Below are 5,435 nucleotides of genomic sequence, written 5' to 3'. Positions count from 1 at the left end.
AGCTTTTTATATAGACAAAGTTTTCAACTTAGTTGGGTATATATCTAGGAGTATGATTGCAGGATTGCATGATAAAACTATGTTTAGATTCATAAAAAAAATTCCAAACTATCTTTCAAAGTGGCTATAGTATTTCTTCATTCCACCAGAAATAAATAAGTAAGAAATAATAAACTCCTTTTGCTCTATATTCCTGTCAGCATTAATTGCCAGGTTTTTTTTTTGGATTTAGTCATTCTAGTAAGTGTATATTATATCTAATAGTAGCACCTCACTGTTTCATCTTTCAGTTTCCTAATGACATGATGTTGAGCATCTTTTCATATGCTTGTCATCTGTGTTTCTTGTTTTTAGGTATCTGTTCAGATCTTTAATCCATTTTCTAAGGTCAGTTGTTTGCTTTCTTTTTATTGAGTTTTATGATTTCTTTGTATATTTTGGGAAGAAGTTCTTTGTAAGATATGTGGTTTTTTTTTAATTTTAAATTTTTGTAAGATATGTGTTTTGCAAATATTTTCTCTCCCTCTTTGACTTGTATCTTCATTCCCTTAATAGTGTCATTTGCAGAGCAGAAGTTTTTAATCTTAAAAAGACCCACCTATCATATTTTTCTTTCATAGAGTGCACTTTTGGTTTCATTTAAAAAATCATTGCCAAATCCAATATCAGATATTCTCCTAGCTTATCTTCCAGAAATTTTACAGTTTTGCACTTTATATTTAGGTTATGATTCATTTTCAGTTAATCTTTGTAAAAGGTATAGGTCGACACCTAGATTTGTTTTTGTTTGTTTTTTTTTTTTTTTCCAACTGCATATGGTTGCCCAGTTGCTCCAGCACCATATGTTGAAAAGATTGTCTTTTCTCCTTTGAACTGCCATTTGCTTCTGTGTCCAAGATCAATTTACTGTATTTGTGTGAGTCTATTTTCTGGGCTGCTCTGATCAGTTGATACAGTTTTATATTCTTTTATCAATACCACACTCTCTGATTATGCTAGCTTTATATTAAGTTTTGATATTGGGTCCTGTCAGTCCTCTGACTTCATTTTTCTTCTTCTGCACCATATTGGCTATTTTAGGCCTTTTTATTTCCATATTACCTTCAAAATCAAAATAACTTACCAGAATTTTGACTGAGATTATATTAAGTAGGATGCTTTGGCAAGATTTGAAATCTTAGCGATATTGAGTCTTTTTATCCAAGAACACAGAATACATTTCATTTTATTTTGAACTTCTTTTACTTCTTTTTTCAGAGTTTTATACTATTCCTCATAAATATAGGTATTTATTTTGTTATTTTATTTTTCTGGTGTTAATGTAAATAGTATTATGTTTTGAATTTCAAATTCCAATTTTTCATTGCTGATATATAGGAAATTAAATGACTTTGTAAACTGGCCTATAATCCTGAAAACTTGCTAATAGCTTATTAATCCTACAAGGTTTTTTGTTGATTCTTTGAAAGTTTCTACATAGACAATCATGTCATTTGTGAAAAAATAGGTTTATATCTTCCTTCCCATTTTGTATGCATTTTCATTGTATTACTGTATTAGCTAACACTTCCAGGACAATTTTGAGTAGGAGTAGAGGGAAGGGATATCCTTATCTTCTTCTTCTTTTTTTTTTTTTATGTTCAGTTAGCCACTATATATATAGTACATCCTTGGTTTTTGAAGTAGTGTTTTGTGTTTTTTGATGTTTTGATGTAGTTTTGAAGTAGTTACATAAAACACCCAGTGCACATCACAACACATGCCCTCCTTATAAGCTTAAAGGAAAAGTATCTAGTTTCCCAATATTAAATACCATATTAACAGTAGATTTTTTTTTTTTTAAGATTTTATTTATTTATTTGTCAGAGAGAGAGTGAGCGAGAGCGAGCATAGGCAGACAGAGGGGAAGGCAGAGTCAGAGGGAGAAGCAGGCTCCCTGCGGAGCAAAGAGCCCGATGTGGGACTTGATCCCAGGACGCTGGGATCATGACCTGAGCCGAAGGCAGCCGCTCAACCAACTGAGCCACTCAGGCGTCCCTAACAGTAGATTTTTATAGGTATTCTTTATCAAGTGCACACAGTTCTGCTCTGTTTTCCAGCTTTATTTTATACTCATACTTAGGATTTTATTGCATGATTCAAGAACAATTCTCTAAATTTAGGACTAGTCTGTATGATTATATTCAAGTGAACCTGTACATCTGCACATGCACTGATTTCTGTAAGACCAGAATAATATAGCTTTGAAACAATATGATTGCTTAAATATTCCTATTTTTAGCAATCAATACCTTCATTTCAAAGTGCCTCTGTGCAGGCTAGCCAGTTCAGCCTGAGTAATGATTTAATTAAGCTAAAGTTAAAAGTTAGAATGCATCTGATATAATTGGCTTTGATGTGTAAAAGAATAAATTCTACTTTTACCTCTGGTCTATCATTTTGAAAAACTATGTATTTGACAATTAGGGTATCTAAGAAGAAAACAAAAAGAAAGGGTTGGAGTGGAATAAATCTAACTCAGTTTTTAAATTATTTTTATTAACAGCTTTTTGAGATGAAATTAATATATAGTGAGATGTATTTTTAAATTTTTTCCAAATATTTAAAGTCTAGTTCATTAGCATATAGTGTAATAGTGGTTTCAGGAATGGAATTTAGTGACTCATCACTTACATATAACACCCAGTTGAGCTGCACTTTTTAAAAACACAAAATTTGATAATTTTTTTCATATGTACATACCCATGATACTATCACTACAAATAGAGATAATAAATTTATCCATCATTCCAATAGTTTCTGTGACTAGAAAACATTTTACTTTTAGAAAGCTGGCACTGTATTTTAGGGTTGGTTTAGTGCAGTCCAATCCTTAATATATTGCATTATAATAGATGCCTGACAATAAAATCTTTAAAGATCATTTGCTTATTTCTTATATTTTTCAGATACATTATAATTTCATTCAGGCTGTTATTACAGCTCAGACTTCACATTGCCATACACTTCATTTTGCTTTGGTAAACTCATAACTAACACTAAGAAAATGTTGACTACAAAAGTAAAGTAACTTAATACCATTTTCTTTTCAAATTTTGTTTTCTTGTTGTAGCCAAATACCACATACATGCAGTATATAACTGATACAAATTGGGTAAATAATATTTACCTATAACAATACAAAGTTTACTATATATTATGTTACTGTAATAACATAAGCTTACTATTAAGTAGTTTATTATCTAATGGAAAAAGTGAGCAAGTATTGTAAGCAGACTCGATGTATTTGAAAGTTAAAACAAGATACTATTATACACCTGTTAGAATGACTAACGTCCAAACACTGACAATACCAAATACTGGTGAGGATATGGAGCAACAGGAAATCTCATTCATCACTGATGGAAATGCAAAATGACACAGTCACTTTGGAGGACAGTTTGATAGTTTTTTATAAAACTAAACATTATCTTACCATATGATCCAGCAATTGTGCTCTTTGATATCTACCCAAAGGAGTTAAAAACTATGTCCACACCACAGCTTGCACAAAGATGTTTATCATAGCTTTATCGTAATTGCTAAAACCTCTGAGTTTTAGCAACCAAATGTTCTTTAAAATGAGAATAGGTAAAACAAAACAAAACAAAACAAAACTGTGATATAGCTATATAAAAGAAGATTATTCAGTACTAAATACCTAAAATGAGCTATAAAGCCATGCAAAAACTTAGAGGAAACTTCGACACTACTAAAACTTCAATATTAGTAAGGGAAAGAAGCCAATCTGAAAAGGCTATATACTGTATAATTCCAACTATTTGACATTCTGGAAAAGGCAAAATGGAGAATTCCAGAGATTAGAGGAGAGAAAGGGATGAACATGCAGAGCACAGAGGGAGTGAAAATACCCTGTATGATACCACAAAGATGGATATATACCATCATTCATTTGTCAAAATCCACAGAAGGTACAGCACCAAGAGTGAATCTCAATATACACTATGGACTTTGAATGGGGAAAATATATCAAGTTAGGTTCATCCATTGTAACAAATGTAACACTCCGGGGGAGAATGTTGATAGTGGGGAGTTGAAGGGGCTGGGGAAGAGGCAGGTGGCATATGAGAACTCTTTGTACTTTGCACTCAGTTTTACTGTGAACCTAAACTTGCTCTAAAGTAATAAAGTTTATTTAAACCAACCTTATTTGAGAAAACTATAAAATATTTCTGAAAATAATAATAAAGAAGACAAATATATATAGAAACACATCCCATTTTCACGGATTGGCAGACAATATTATTAAGACAGCAATACTACTTGAAAAGAAGGGGCACATGCACCCCAGTGTGCACAGCAGCAATGTCCACAATAGCCAAATCATGGAAGGAGCCTAGATGCCCTTCAACAGATGAATGAATAAAGAAGATGTGCTTCATATATACAATGGAATATTACTCAGCTATCAGAAAGGATAACTACCCACAATTTGCATCAACATGGATGAACGTGGAGAAACTATGCTAAGTGAAATAAGTTAAGCAGAGACAGACAATTATCATATGGTTTTGCTCATGTGTGGAACATAAGGAATAGCACAGAGGACCACAGGGGAAGGGAGGGAAAACTGAATGGGAGGAAATCAGAGAAGGAAAAAAGCCATGAGAGACTCTGGACTCTGGGAAACAAACTGAAGGTTACAGAATGGAGGGGTGGGATGGGGGGATGAAGTAACTGGGTGATGGGCGTCAAGGAGGGCATGTGATGTGATGAGCATTGGGTGTTATATGCAACTAATGAACCACTGAACACTACATCAAAAACTAATGATGTACTATATGTTGGCTAACTGGACATAATAAAAAAATAAAATTTTTTTAAAAGACTTCAATACTACTCAAAGAATCTACAGATTTAACACTATCTATATCAAAATTCGAATGATCTTTTAAGCAGAAAAGGGAAAGCAAATCCTCACATTAATATAGAATTACAAGGGCCCTGAAGAACTAAAATAATACAGAAGAAAAATAAAAGTTGGAGGACTCATATTCTAATTGGTAACACTTATTACAAAGCTACAGTAATCAAAATAGTATAATACTAATATGGGCTATAAATACAAACCAACAGAAAAGAATTGAAAGTCCAGAAATAAACCCAGAAAAATATATCTATATCCAAATGATTTTTGAAAAGAGTGTCAAGATTATTCAATAGGAAAAGAACAGTCTTTTCTTGTTTTTAAAGTTTTTGTTATTTATTTATTTATTTATTTGAGAGAAAAAGAGAGAGTGTGAGCAGGAGGGAGAGGAAGAGAGAATCTGAGAGAGCAGAGACCTACGTGGAATTCAATCTCATGACTCAGATCATGACCTGAGCCAAAATCAAGAATTGGATGCCTAGCTTACTAAGTCACCCAGGAACCTAAA

Source organism: Mustela nivalis (genome assembly GCF_964662115.1).
Source record: "Mustela nivalis genome assembly, chromosome: 12".
Taxonomy (NCBI): Eukaryota; Metazoa; Chordata; class Mammalia; order Carnivora; family Mustelidae; genus Mustela; species Mustela nivalis.
The sequence above is the reverse complement of the archived record's forward strand: the minus strand, read 5'-3'. Positions refer to the sequence as shown.